The sequence below is a fragment of the Montipora foliosa genome, chromosome 5 (assembly GCF_036669935.1).
Source record: "Montipora foliosa isolate CH-2021 chromosome 5, ASM3666993v2, whole genome shotgun sequence".
Lineage (NCBI taxonomy): Eukaryota > Metazoa > Cnidaria > Anthozoa > Scleractinia > Acroporidae > Montipora > Montipora foliosa.
Genome location: NC_090873.1, coordinates 22,510,192 through 22,526,098, shown reverse-complemented (window position 1 = coordinate 22,526,098; position 15,907 = coordinate 22,510,192). Strand labels below are relative to the sequence as shown.

General features: G+C 38.7%; 1 long non-coding RNA gene across 1 annotated transcript; it reads left to right on the top strand.

Moving 5' to 3' along the window:
* The first annotated feature begins 14,526 nt into the window (after positions 1–14,526).
* LOC138003047 (uncharacterized) lies at positions 14,527–15,162 on the top strand. The gene is made up of 2 exons (XR_011123404.1): positions 14,527–14,760; positions 14,804–15,162. It is a non-coding gene; the product is annotated as an uncharacterized lncRNA (long non-coding RNA).
* Positions 15,163–15,907: the final 745 nt, after the last annotated feature.

Genomic DNA, 15,907 nt, shown 5'->3' with positions numbered 1-15,907 from the left:
GGTGCTGTAGGCATGTCTCTCAACTCCGACAGGAGGCCCACAAGGCCACAAATCGTTATGACAGACGAAAAAGCAGAGAGCTGAATTACGAGCAAATCCTCCTACAAGGTATAGTGCTCGAAAAAAGGTTTTTGTGCGTCTGCCAGGAAAGGCGCAGAAGAAGCATCATCTCATCGAGGCCCGAATAGAAAAGAGAACCCTTAAAACCCAGACATACAGAGTTGTGTACACTTCCCCGGTCACAGGAAAAAGCGAAAAGAAGTGGCTGCCTGTGGATGACATCACAAGTCTCACCCTCTGGGAGGAAAAACGTAAACAAAAGGCTGCTAAGTTATGCAAAAGGAAAAAAAACCCTGCACCACGCAGTTTTATTTTGTAATGAGGCATGACGATTACACCAAGATAATAGAACATCAGGGTTTTCAAGGTATATATAAGCCACCTGAACATGGCAACTGCCAATTTGCTGCTCTAGTCCACCAGTTAAATACACTAGGTATTTTCAGATCTCCTGAAACTATGTATGAAGAAATAGTGGAGTATTTGCAAAATAACCCAGTTGATAACGATGGCTTCTCACTTTTACAGCACTTAGTAGCCTCTGAGTTTCTATCCTGGCAGGAATATCTTCAATATATGGCGAGAAAAAGCACATTTGGCGAACAATTAACATTGTTTGCAGCAGCAAATCTATACAACATTGACATCCAGATTGTATCTACACTCGGGGCCAGGGAACAACATGTATTCCATCTATCATTGAGAGTCCCTCCTGCTACCGTTTACCTCGGTCATTTTGCCGAAAATCATGGGGAACATTATGTGAGTCTGACATCAGAGTTGAATAACAATACTAGTACCTCGGATGACCATACCGGCCATGCTGATGTTGACACAGGTGGCGTTAATGATGACGTTGGTAACGTTAACAATGATGCAAGTGACATTAACAATGATACAGGTGATGCTAACAATGATGCAGGTGACGTTTACAATGATGCAGGTGACTATCATGATGACACAGGTGATGTTCACAATGACGCAGGTGTCATTGATGATGACGACAGTACTCAGCCCTTCTTAAACAATGATGTATTTGAATTGATGATCAAATTTACTTAATCAACCTTTCCATTTGAGAAGCAGCTTGAAACGTGTCAACGGATTTTTCAATGTGACCGTGAACAATGTTCCTTGCCCCAGGGTGTATATACCTGAGCTACCAGAAGAACAAGTGGTTATCCGCATCTGCAAAATCATCACGTTAAAAGGGAAATGCAGCGGCGCTGTTGCAGAACTTCGAGAGGCAATTAAGTCTCCTAGATGGCACCAAGCTTGTATAAAACTAGTTTCCATTAGAGTATGGTTGGTTTACCATAGCTGGCATTTATTGGAAGAATAGGCTAGTCTAAACTAGCCTTTAATTAATAAGCTCATGTTTCTGTAGAAACATGAGTTTGTGGTTTTTGTTAACTGTAAAGACATCAACAAATAATAACCTAAAAAGGACAAGACTTACTTGCAAAAGGACACATTTAGTAGTTGCATTTCAAGTTCAAATTATCAAACTGGATCAATGGATTTTTTCACTTCCTCAGTTGAGGACAATGACCGTTTGAATAATGTTCGTGTTATTGCGTTGACAGTTTTTCTTTCTTTTATGAATCACTCAGATTGTACTGATGGCTTTGTTGTTGGCACTCAATGAAATTGAGGCGAATTATAATTGAATTTGGATATACCTAATGACGCTATCAGTTGAGAGCAGCACCTAATTTGTACAAAAGCTTTGTTGTTCATTAATAAGTGCATTTAAGGCATTAGATGATGGGTAAAATAACAAAACTAGAGCGATATTGATGATGATGACATCAACTTTAAATGGCAGGTGCATTTCAAGTTTGTTCCTGTCTAAACCCTTATTACATTTGTGACCAAACCTTGTTACACTTGTGACTTTATTACATTTGTGACCAGTCATTACACTTGTGTCTTCTACAAGGGGCAACAACACCAGATGTATGGGAGGACGAAATTTGTGAAGGGGAAGCAAATGGTGATCGCTCTGACAACTTTATCACCGAGAAAGATCCTGAAGTGTTTCATTTTCATGATGGTCCTTTATTAGATGAGTTGTCTCTCAATATGAGATTCCAGGAAATTTTAAGGAAATCTCACGCCAAAGCCAAGAAACAGACAAAGATGACTTGCCTTTGTATCAGGACTCCACACTTAGTGTTGCAGAGAGTTCCCTGTTAGTCATGGCCTTTGCTGTACGTCATAAACTTTCTGGAATAGCCCTTCAAGATATGTTACAACTTATTCACTTCCACTGCCCAAATCTAACAACTGTATTACTGAAATGAAGGAATTCCAACTATTTTTCTAAGCTTTGGAGCACCCAATTTTAAAACATTTTGATTGTCCAAATATGATTTGTAAAGTTTACACTGGCACGTCGCCCCCCGAGAGTGGAGCTAACAGTACAGTATGTGGAAGCCCACTAAGTTGTTCATGCTACTTCATTGAAATGCCAGGGGGGGGTTAGCCAGGGTATGTTTTTTGGGATTTTTGTCTTGAACAGGGTATCGAATTTATCATTTTTTGTCTTAAATTTGGTTAAATGTCTTAAACAGGGTATCAAAAATCGGAATTCTGTCTTAAAATGGGTAGGAAAATCAGCGATATTTGTCTTAAACAGGGTCAGGGTATGAGGGGCCGCGCCGCACCTCCCCAACCAGGGATACATCGAGTACCCCCCCCCCTCCCCCGGGATTGAAACACCCATTTTGGAGCAGCTAAAGACAATTTTATCACGTAAGTTCATTGCTTTAATTTGATATACCCAATTTGAAATCATAACGTTTAGGCAAGACTTTTTACGTGTAATGAGCTGGTTTTAAAAATGAGTTAAAATTAGGGATTACTGTAATTGCTAACAGTCCAATTATTTGTAATGGAAACAAAAGGTTTGGTTTTTGTGTGATGGAAATTTTCGCTATATCAGAATCCTGGTAAATAGGTGTGTAACTGGAACAGACAGAAAGACACTCATACTCACTGTGAACTACATAAGTGCATTTGCCAACATATATTACAGTCAAACTTCAATTATCTGGACTCGTTGGGACCAGGCAAAATTGTCTGGATATTCGAGGGTCTGGATAATCGAAAATATAAATACATGTATTAATGAAGAACAGAAATGATTAAATTAAGAAAGCAACATTTAACCATGAAAACAATATGGTCTGTTGTGAGATCTTGTTAATGCCAGGCGGTACCTGTGTGTATTGGTAATTAAATTTCATGAAAAATGTTTTTACATCGGGCTTTTGACTGCTTTTTTCAATGCTGTAGTTTTAAAAAGAATATAGCTTTGGATCTTGATCATGACTAACAAATATTCAGGACAAAATGTGGACTACAGAAAAAGTCAGGATAATTGAGGTTCAACTGTTCTTTCGTTATCTACCAGTCACTGCACTTTATAGTTCTATGTACACCAATATAAACACCAAGGAACTTCAAATAGGTGTTATCACGTAGCAATAAATAATACAAGAAAACAAATTTTTAATACAATTTTGATAGGCCCTGACATGCTCGAGAAACTCCACTACTGTTTTCAACGAGCCAAGAGACTCTGATGCGATTGAAGATGTCTACGATGGAGAATTGTACAAGCAACACTCCTGTTCTGGTGGATTCTTATCGGATCCACATAGCATATCCTTCTTGGGTAACACAGATGGTGTTACACTGACAAGGTCAAATGGTTATGGAGTTTGGCCTGTGCACCTCACAGTCAACGAGCTTCCACCTCTTGAAAGGTGTGTTTACTTCCTTTGCATGTGATATAACATTAACTACATGTATAAGGTTACTTCCAGCCATGAAGCCAATTGCTACAAATCAGTATGAGAAATTCACATTAATCAACATTTTTTGTCTAATATTGTTACAGTATCAACCATTGACAATAATTCAAAATCCATCTTGTCGTGAATTAATTGATGGTCTTTTATTCATTTCTTTGTTCTTATTTAGAACTCTACTTTTATTTTTATTTTGGTTGTTTCAGTGATATAACCACTGTGCCTGTAGAAAGATCTTGAAATGTCTTGTTATTTCCACACCACCAGCTGCATATTTCCTTTTTTTTCCTTTTTAGTCAGTTTACTAGTAGTAATCAAAGGAAGATGTCAATAGTATGGACCTCATATTGTACCTCTCTGAGAAATCCAAGGTGGATTTAGTTGTTTATTACTTTTACTTTTCCTTTTTTTTGCAGATTTAGGCGTGCCAATCGTATATTTGCAGGGTTATGGTTTGGAAAAGGAGAGCCACATTTCCAATATTTCTTCAGCCCTTTTCCCTTGCTATATGTGAACGTTATCACAAACGTAATGACTTATTCAGCTGCTACATGGCAAAGAATATGTTGAAAATGTTTTAATTTAGTTATAGTGATTTCACCACACTTACAACGTCCATATCAGGGACTACGCGAAACCTGTATACAGGGCTGGACATTGCGACCTGAAGGGTCGCTAATACGACTGCATTTGGTCCGCTAGCGACTAAATTTTCATGTGTGGTCACCAGTCTGGCCACTGCGATTTCAAGTTATTACTTAAATATATATATTTTTCATTTTTCAAGACCCATGACGAAATGAATGAATGGTAATTGTAAACCATGAGGAATGCACAGACAAAACCGCCTTTACTATAATTACTATTGTGAAATCAGTTATATACATGTTTGGTTGAAAGTATTCCGGAAGAGGCATTTGTTCCTAAAATGAGATTTTTGCAAAAAGAAAAATTTGATGTAAATTTAACTTTTCTTCCAATCATGCGATATCTCAAGCTTTAACAACAATAGCCTGCCTTTGACTCTCAAAATTTGTATTTATTTCCTCCTGTGATTGAATTCAATTACTGTATTTAACACGTTAACAGGCTTTGAAGTTTTCCACCTGGTGTGACTCGTAAAGATGTGTTGAATTGCTTCAAACTTAAAATAAACTGCTTAAACGGCAAAAAAAATAATTGCGAACAGGGTCTGAACCCGTGACCTCGTGATTCCAGTGCGATGCTCTAACCAACTGAGCTAAGAAGCCACTGACGTTGGGAGCTGGTCATTTGTGGGTTCTAATGTTCCCGTGAGGAACGAATCAATGATGAAATGATACATGAAATGGCAATAATTGCGTTCATAACTGTGAGAATCATGGCCTCAATTGATTTCATATCCGTAGTTCATATATCATTTCATCATTGATTCATTCCTCACGGGAACATTAGAACCCACAAATGACCAGCTCCCAGTGGCTTCATAGCTCAGTTGGTTAGAGCGTCGCACCGGAATCGCCAGGTCACAGGTTCAAACCCCGTTGAAGTCCTGAATTTTTCAGGCTTCTCTACGCAATTGCATTAATTGCATTCATAACTGCGAGGATCATGGCTTCACTTGGTGTTCTTTTTACAAATGGTTTTTCATCTTTCCTTTTCCTTCATGCTGAAGAAATCTAGGTAAAGTGATCGACATAAGAGCGATAGGAGAAGCAATAAGAGATGGAGTTGACAGTTTATACTGCAGAAATTTTCAAGTAAATAGTTTTGGCCCAAAGGGCTGAAAATCTTTGGGGACCAAATCTAAAAACTTAGGAGCCAGCTGGCCACAAGGTTTTTTTTTTTTCTAAAGTTGAGCCGTGCAGTATACATATGTTTATCCTGTATCGTCACCGTTTGAGCCTGCTACAGAAGATTACAGTACATGTAACACTGTAGTTAACATTTTGTGAAATCCATCTTTTATTCTCGATTGTAGGTGTGTCAGAAAAAGATTCCGTGGTGATTAAAGGTATCTTCCTGGACATGTCAGTGGATGCTCCAGCACGATCCATGTGGCAGGCCATTAAACAGTTTAATGGTTATTGTGGCTGTGGACGCTGAAAAGAAACTGGAGAAAACCTTGACCTTGATCCTGGGAAAAAGAGCAGCAGATGAAGGTGCCATGTGCACCCTTTCCACTGAGCTTTTGCTGCCACAACAGGACATGCTAGGTTAAGAACACATCATGAGGTCAAAGAGCAAGCCCTTTGACGTATTAAGGCAAAGATGTCAAGTACTATTGAAAGAACAGAAACCTGCAAGAATAAATCTTGTTTCCTATAGAGCTACAGTCCCGGACAAAATTGTTGAAACACTTTACAATACCTTGCCCTCCTACAATGTTGTTTTGACAATTGGGCTCAGAAACTGGCGTTAAAACAACATTGTGAGCGGAGAGTGAGCTGCGAAAGCTTCAGATCTGTATAGTCGTGGACTGTTCCAACGAATTTTGTCACAGACTGTATTTGTGAGGAATTCAAACTATTTATAGGACGTGCTGACAGGGTCATAAGTGACACAACTTTGCAGTTGCCTTCATAACCGGTACGATAGCGTTGCGTAACTTTTTTATTCGTAACTGAGTTTGATGTACAGTGTTCGAATTTCTTTTGTTATATATGGACAATGATAAAATAAGCGAAATTGTTTAGATTTAGCTAAGAAGAGAGTCATGATCTGAAATATGGTTTTTCTTGCTGCCAGTGATAGCGTGACAAGGGCACGAGCGTATTTGTTTTATCTCGCATTCAAAGGTTTTCTCTTCGTAAAGTAGCTAAAATGCGCTACATTTCTCCTAAAAGCGCTTGGAGATTAATCAATGACGATTTTCCTGGAACGGAAAGCACATACAAAGGTTTAACAGTTAAGAGAAAACCTATCCAGCCATTGTTTAATTCAGGACGCCATGGAAGTTATGTTATAGAAGGAAAGGGAGGCGAAGAAGGCGGGGTTTCTACAATTGCTGTATCTGTGAGAAAAGTTTGTCGCTTTCTAACTTCTAAAGGATATTACTACCTACAATCAACAAAAAAGGACTTTCGACTTCTTGGATGTGCTAAAAAGATTAAGGTTTGCTCTAAAAATGAGATGACAACGTACTGAATATATATGGACGAAGGATATTGCCTTTTACCTTAATGTAGTTTCCTTCAGGAGGTCGTATAAAATACTAACTGATGAGTTATTTTACATAAAATGACGATGCATCGCCAACTGTCAAATATTGTTACGGCTTAAAATTAGTTTGCACATATATGTATTACCCGGCCCAATGTTATGCGAGTAGAACTTCGGACCCGGAAAACTTAAAAGAATACTTTTTATGTTAGTACAGTTTTTATTTTATAACTCTTCGACAATTTCTGTCGGTAGGAGACATGGAAATGCAGGAAACACAAGTTATAGTTATCAAAAACACGAATTTCGCACAAGGATAGAAACTTATGACACGTGGTGTACAAACTTGTTTACTTTAGTTCATTGCGTGAGCAACTTTGTACCAAAATGGTGACACCCAGTTTAAAAACGTAACAGTGTTAGACGCTTTCTACTGACTGTTTTTTCATAACAGCTCCATTGTAGGCTAATTTGATATCGCTTAACATTTTTTCGAGTCGAATTTCGCTACACAAAACCAACAAGAGAAGAAAACAACGACATTGTGTTAGTGTGCACGAGTCACCACTGTATTAATTAAATTTAGCAGGATACTTTTTCTTAGTGCATTGACAGCGTCACCATGCACATTCGCCTCAAAAATGGCTATTTTCTCTCCTATAGTGTCCAAAACAATCGATTCAACTTCTGTGTTTACTGCCCTTTCTGACTGTTTTATCATCGTGGTTCAATGGTGCATATTTCTCACCAAAAAAGCTTTCTTAAAAATGGTGACTCGTTGGTGACTCGTTGAATTACAGATGCACGCTAATTAACTTTGTGAGAAGATCAAGGCCGAATAAAACGGGAGCATGGGGAAATACACTGTTGTTCCTTTTCGGGAATTTGTGCCGCATGAAATGAATGAAAAGACTTTCGACTAGCGATCGCGCATCTAACAAAGGTGAACTCTTCCTTGCTGGTGCAAAATATTGGAGAATCGGGTGAAAAGTCAACATCCCGTGCGGAATGTGTTTTGAGTCTAGGTAAATGCACTTTGTGACCTGCCAAAAGCAGTGAAAAATCGTGCCGTGCGTTAATTTAGGGACACCAACGAACGTCATTTGAGAAAATCACTTCATCGCTGTCTGTACTTACAGTATCAACCAAAGCGATCGTGGTCGTACCAGGATTACAAAACGGTTCGAAAACAGAGTTTAGAGGAATTATAACGTGTTTTGCCGCAACCAGCAACCCCCGTTAACAAGATATTACGATATTTTCCTTCACGGAACAAAACTCGAACGGCCTCTGCAAATTCATCCTGGTTAAGGTCATTCCTAAGCAGAACATGCTCAGCCACAGTCAACCTTCTATGAAATGGCGTTTTTTTTTTTAACGAGAAACAACCAACCAAATTCAAAGAAACCTGAACATGATGTATGTTTCATTTATTGTCGAATTTATCACAAATGTGGCGCAACATCACACTCTAGGCCACTAGAAATCAAGGGTTTCCTTCTCCTAAAATGTAGCATATTTCCCGCCAATTCTTTTCATAACTGAAATTCCTCAAAAATACAGTCCCGGACAAAATTGTTGAAACACTTTACAATACCTTGCCCTCCTACAATGTTGTTTTGACAATTGGGCTCAGAAACTGGCGTTAAAACAACATTGTGAGGGTAGAGTGAGCTGCGAAAGCTTCAGATCTGTATAGTCGTGGACTGTTCCAACGAATTTTGTCACAGACTGTAGGTACAGTGTAAAGGATACAAAGTAAAAGAACAATTTACTTATAACAATCAATCATTTTAACTAATGTTACTTTATCTTGCATGAGTGGTAAAGATTCCTGATGCATATAATGTTATATATTTAGTTTGCAGTTGAAGGTGTTGTTGGTCTGTCTTGGGGATTTGGTCTCCCACTATATGATGTTGTCAGAGGAACAGTGGTAGATTACATGCATTGTGTCTGTCAGGGTGTAGTTGACCAGCTTATTTCAAGGTGGCTTGATAAGTCCAACTCCAAGCAGGACTTTTACTTGGGTTCCAAAAGTCGATGAGATCAGTAAGGAGTTAACTTCAGTAACACCAACTTGTGAAATAACCCGTAGTCGAAGGAGTTTAGCAGATGTCAAATACTGGAAAGGTAAGTCAACTTTGCATGTGATGTACATTTACATGTAGTAACTGATCTTGAATGTTGCTTTTGGCAGGAATTCTTTCCTTTTTGGGGATAAATTAAAGGCACTTTGTGCAGGAAGGATATGCTTGCAAGTAGTGACTGAATAATGTTCTCCAAAAAAGCTTTACCACCAATTTCATTAATACATGACCCTCAAATCAAAACTCGCACAAGCATGTGGTGATTCACTTCCATCAATCATACATTCCTATATGGTGTTACAGGAATAATATGGCGGCCACTGCATGCCCTGTGCAGTTAACATGGTTCCTTGTTATTCTTCTTATATTTTCACCTATTGTCCTGTCTTGCTTTTCCCGTCCAGGCTAGGTAATCAACCGTGGAGGTATTTGGCAGATTTCCTGAATTTTTTTTCACAAATGTCTTCCCATGTGCAGAAATCTTACTATCCTGCTCATACTAAACCCCTGCATGAGCAAACACAGCACTTGCCAACATTAACTTGAAGAATAACAAGCAAACAGGGTAGACAGTGGCCGCCATATTTTTGAAAACAAAAGCGGCATTCCTTAACACCATATAAGGAATGCCTGATTAATGGAGGCAAATCACCAAAAACTCATAGGAGTTTTGATTTGAGGATCGCCTGTCTATGAAATTGGTACTAAGAGTGGTTTTTTAGTGATGTTCCTGTTCAGTGCTAGCTAAAGTTTTTTCTCTCCAGCACCAGAAAAGCGGGCATTTCTTCTTTACTATGCAACACCTTTGCTAAGCAGATACCTGCCCTCTGATCATCTCTTCGTCCTGTTGCTGCTGACTGGTGGAATGCTGAGATTGCTTAAGCAGTCTATTTCACAACAAGAATTAAATGAGGCACATACTTATTTGAAACTTTTCACTGCTCAAGCTCCTGTCTTTTATGGTAAGAATGATACACATTCGTCATAGTATTGTTTTGTTCTTGAAGAAACGTCATTCCTTTCAGTGGGCTAAAGGGATCACACAAATTAATTCTGCATTTGTAACCTTGCAGTAGGCTGGCATCCTTTATGTGGATAGTACATGTATTCCTTTAATGCTTGATTAGCAGTCTCCAACTCATTTTATCAGAAGTTAATGCGTTGAAACTGCTTTCTTCCAGGCAAGCAGTTTTAGGCCTTTAATGTTCCTCAGCTCTTGCATCTTCCAGAAGTTGTGAAAGACATTGGCCCTCTGTGGTCAAATTTATGCTTTCCATTTGAGGACTACAATGGTGATCGCAGAGTTATTCCATGGCACCAAGAATGTGGATGGCCAGGTTTGTTTCCACATGCTGTTCATGTTATAAATGTTTTATCCCATTGTCTACTGTTCAGTTCATGGTGTAAGAGGTAATATTTAACTAGGAATATATTTCTAAAGAAAACCAGGATCACATTGGGTTCCTGAGCACCCGAGCCCGATCAAAACAAACAGAGTCCGAATACCGAACCCGGATCCTACAATAACTAACAGACTCCGTAATATTAGCAAGGGTGAAGTGGACCCAGTTTCAAGTAGGACCCCGAAGGTGGATTTAAAAAGAGAAACACTCGGCGCCCGATATTCTCACTCGAGCCCCTTATTGGACGAAGGCTTCCTCCCCTTCCCTTGTAAACAAACGGACTCCAAAACCAAACATCACAGCAGATGAAAGATCTGGCCCAAAATCTGCGTTTTGACATTTTCACTATCTCTGCTTTTTCTCCGTTTTATCGTTAGTCTTTGTCTTTTTTTTTCAATTTTTTTCGAGGTGTAAGAGACGTTTCGCTGAAAAGAAATCCAGCAAAGGAGGGTGAAACGCAAGAAATAAAATTCTTTCTTTATCTGGTCGTTATTACCTCACACCTTTTCTTTTCTCTCACACCACAGGCAGCCCAAGGTCAGTTTTTATGGGAAAATTAACTTTGAGTTTATAAATGCTAAAATAAGCTGTAAATGTAGAAACTGAAACTTCACTTACGTCTACATACAGTTGTCCTCGTCTGTTCTGTGCAATCGGAGGGCAAACTTGTGTCTGTTTTAGACGGGTTTGTGGCTTTCAAATTTTTACGATGCCGTTAGTTGTCATCTCCCTGGTTGTGGACAAAATACTGACCCCCAGTCCATGGACTACCCTAAAATGGACTAACTCCTAAGAATACCATTTCGAATGAGTACTATTGAAAGAACAGAATTGATTATAAAAAAAATCATACTTTCATTACACATACCTTGTTTATTTTTGTGCGCATGGTGACATGCAGCTAAATCCAAGAACTGCACCGGTTTCACTTCACTTTCATGTTGTAATCCGCCATCACAATAATAACATTATCGAAAGCTAACCTTTTTAAAATGGCTGCTTAGACTTAAATACTGTTGATCAACACTGTTTAAAATGGGTATTTAGGCTAAGGTAAGCACTGCTTGAGACGTGTCTTACATATAGACAAACAGTACTCTTTTGAAATAGTATTTATAGGGTAGTTAGTCCATTTGGGTAGTCCATGGACTGGGGGTCGGTGTTTTCTCCAACACCCATTTCCCCTCATAAAGAGAAGAAAGGCTGGTGACTCGCAGCGATCTCGTCCCACAAATTGCCATAAAAGAGATCATGGGTTCAAATCCCATTGCACTCCGAACTTTTCTGCCTTTTCATTTGTTACTGTGATTATCCAAGGCTCTTCAGGAACTATTATTAAATGATAATTTCTGCTTAACATTTTTTTCCAGAAAACAAAATTTATTTTTTGGAAAATATAGCCAAATGTTCTTTCAATGGTAGAGACTAAAATGTAGTTTGAACTAGATCCTAAATGAAAACCACGGACTAGAAGCCAACAAAGAACTGTCAATGGCAGGAGTTGAAAAAGGGAAAAGGTACAGGACTTGAACCAAGGAACAAAACCAGAGTGCACGTGAAAAGATCTTGACTTCTGTCCCTTACCCTCCCAAATATATAAAAGTAAATGTAAAGACCCACACATGTACTTCTATTGCAAGCCACTCCATTAAAGAAAGGAGTCAGGGTCGTTCTTGGACATTTTCATACACATACACACTTAAAGAGTCAAGGTGGGCCAGCTCTGGGATAAGCTATCCTCAATTTTCGTTTACTTTTCCGCTATTTTTTGCAGAACTAGGTTACAAAATGAGTTTAAAATTCGCATAGAAACCTATGCGACCTAGACCCGATGTTTCAGACGTTTCGATACTCCAGCCAATCCTCTTTCATTCATCAAAATAAATAAGGGGGGAATCAGTGAAACACTGAAGTGTTTCTAGAAATAAAATATAGCCTTCATGGGACAGACAACCTGTAAAAAATGCGATCAAGTGCGCGTGTACTGCAAACTCTCGCGGGATCAGTCCCTTGCTCTCGCGTGTATTTCTTGCAACCTGGATTAGGCGATCACCCTGTATTAAGCGGTTAGTTAGCCATTCCCCGAGTGTGACTGGTTAATACAGATTTGACTGTATAAGGCGTTTCATTTTTTTCCCTTAGCTTTCTCTTTCATTTAAGTTGTAACGAATTAGTTTCCCAAGAGAAAACTCAGCAAATAAAATTGTTCATTTTGAATTTGCTCTTTTTACTGCAATGTTAATTGCACAGTTTCGTGGCTAAAATAGGATAAGAATTAATTTAAGATTCTTAACTTTCTTCTAATACTTCATAATTTGTTTTATTTAAATTACTAGTAATTGTCAGCTTTGCACAAAACAGGTCGATAAAAAACGAATTACGTCTTATTACTTCTAACGTCCCCCAGCTCAATTTGTAATGAATAGCAATTTAATCAGCCCTGGTTAATCGTTCACGAGCGCAATACACCTTATTCCAAAATGGCCACCACTTTAGCATTCTTTTGTTCGCTTGCAAATTGGCCCTTGTTGCCTCGTTCAATAGCTCACTTGCACGATGACGTCACACGTGCAAAGAGTTCTGGTAGTTGTAGTTAAATTTGCGGGATGTTTTGAATAACAATGGCGCTGAAAGATAATAATAGTGTTGAAAAAGCGAAAAATTTAGGGTCCTGTCGTGTGATTTTGACAGAAGAAGATATCCCAGGGGCGTCTCTACAGAAAAGAAAGCCAGAAAATCTGAAGAATGAAGAACTAAGACGTTGGTTAAAATGCAGAAGAGGTTCAGTTGGCGGAAACCGTGTGCAACTCCTCGAATGGTAAGCGCGATAACTGCCTGCAAGAAGCGAGATTTTTTTCTTGCTTAACTTAAAGCTCTATTTTTTTTGACAGTGTAAACGATTACATAAACTCAGGGCTGGATAAAAAGGTTATTGATCCCGATGGTGGAATTCATTACCAAAGGCTATGAGCCAAGAAAGAAAACCGAGACACAAGTGGAAAACAAATTGCCGTGTCGAGTGGCCAAAGGAGGGCTGTTCATTAAGTTTGGCGAATTTGCCGGAGTTTCAGCATTGTTTTATATTCTCTTATCTATCTGGCGCATTAAAAGAAGGAAAAAAAGGGCGAGGAGCTTTTAAATGCAAAAGGGAAGGATATGCCCTTTTTAAAGGTAGCCATGTCCAAGATGTCAAGTATAATTTCAGCAGTCATAGTGAATTTTGCTTTTTTGAAACCAAGAAATAAGACAAGAAATAAGACTTACAGAGCGAAAGTTAGACTTAAATTAGATTCCACCCAACAAGTCATGTACAGATAAACCTCAGGAGTGGCACAAACCACGAACACAAACCCCCAAGAATGCACCCGTTCGTTTCAGTGACATTCTCATGATCCACCACGATTATGATGCAGACAAAAATAACAAAACGGACAAGAGAATACAAAGAAAAAGAGAAAAACTGGCATACACTGCTTGTCCTTCTTATGCCTTGAAAGTGACAAGTGCCACATTTATTGTGTGGCTTACACGAAGTGTAAACCACTCAATGCCATGGCCCAAGATATTTATTCCTGGATTTGTCACGGTGAACAGAGTGGCTGTCACGTGGTTTACTATCGTCCAAGACAGGCCCCAGTCTACGCTCGGCTAAGTACGTAAACTTCTAAGCTTCAGAAAGCGGCCATTTTGTGGTTGTAACACAGAGCGTTGTCGGAGATCGTTTTTTATCTAGTTATTCGTTCTTCTTTGCTGCTTGGATTTTACACGGCGGCTTTCCTACAGTCGGCTTGTCTTCTAAGTTCGGATTACAGCGAGGAGTTGTGCTCTCACAGGGCAACATTTCAATTCACGGTCTGGACCTTTGGTACAGGTTGCGTCACATGAAAACTTACGAGTCATTATTGACTCTCGCAAGCCAACATTTAACGGCTTCAATCTGCTCAGCAGACCTGCTTGAGTATCTGAAAGTATTTGAAAGGCTCTGAAGTTACTTGAAAGCAAAAGAGACTCTCCTGTGCTTGTGTTGTCATTGCTCAATGTTGTTGTTGAATCGAATTGGACGAATCATCCACACACAGTTGACAAGAGCCTGCTAGCCCACGATTTCGTCAGAAGTAAGTAACTTGGGAATCTCTGTTGAACAATACCGATCAAGAATCGGCTCTCATGACAATTTCCTTAAAACAAAAGATGCTTTGTCGCGTTTCAATTATGATGCTTTACATGAATGTCTTTTATTTACCAACAGTGAAACAAGTTGTTGGACAATACAAAATATGGAATGAAGTAGTGTTTCGATTTACCCAATTTGTGTACTACACTTGCTCACAATGTTTATTTTGGACCTTTTTGTACAGTAGATTAGCACTTTGCATGATGTCAAGTTCATCTATTCATTTCATGTTTCCACATAGCTTGAACTTGGTAAACACACTGACATAAAATTACAAGGTCCATAATAAGAAAACTTCAACGATTCTGGTATTTAAAGTCATATGATACCATCATGAACTTCCCTGTACATTGAATTCTGTTGAACTTTTTCTTAAAACCTCCAGGTAAAATTGTTAATCTTATTGGCTTAAAATTATTAGCAATGTTAATAAGCACTACTCAACATATGATTTATTAAAATATTGCTTGTGTTCAGATATTGTTATGCGTCTATCTTTTTTTCCCAAATTCCTCCACTTGCAACCCAATAGCCACTTACATCAACTAAATTTTTCTGTGTTTCTTTATTGAAAATTTAGAATTATGATACTTTACATGCATATGTTGTCAAAAATTAGTCGTACATTCAAACCAAATCAAGCTCCCAATGTGGCTTCTAGCAAAGGTTACATCATTTCCTGTATGTCCCAGCCCTTCTGCAAAGTGTTGTGCTCTTGCACTGGTACACAAAATGCCAAAAGCATTCATACGAAATGCTTCCCTGGAGTTGATTTCACAACACTTGCCCTGGACAAACTCAGAACTCAATTCCACTTGGTTACGTAAACAAAATCATGACTGAATCTATAAGCCCACTATAGGACATGATGCTGACATTTTTTCAGTTCCTTAAATCCTCAGGTTACATGCGCAACCTCTGTTGTCAAAATGACACCTCCATAAAACTTTACCTAATAACCCTCATCTTGAAAATAAGCATTTCAGGACGGATGTATGTCAATTATCTTATTGTATTGATTGAGAGGAACAATATTGAAAACTAACCGTAATCAGATACTAGCTCTACTAATAGAAACTCAATGACAAAACAGATCCTTTTAATTTGTAACGTCCCCCATCAAAGCAGCTTAATTTCGTAAGCCACACATGTACGCATTGCGGGCCTATTTTTCATTTTGTTGTGACTTAAAAGCAAATTCTGATAAATCAAAACCAATGT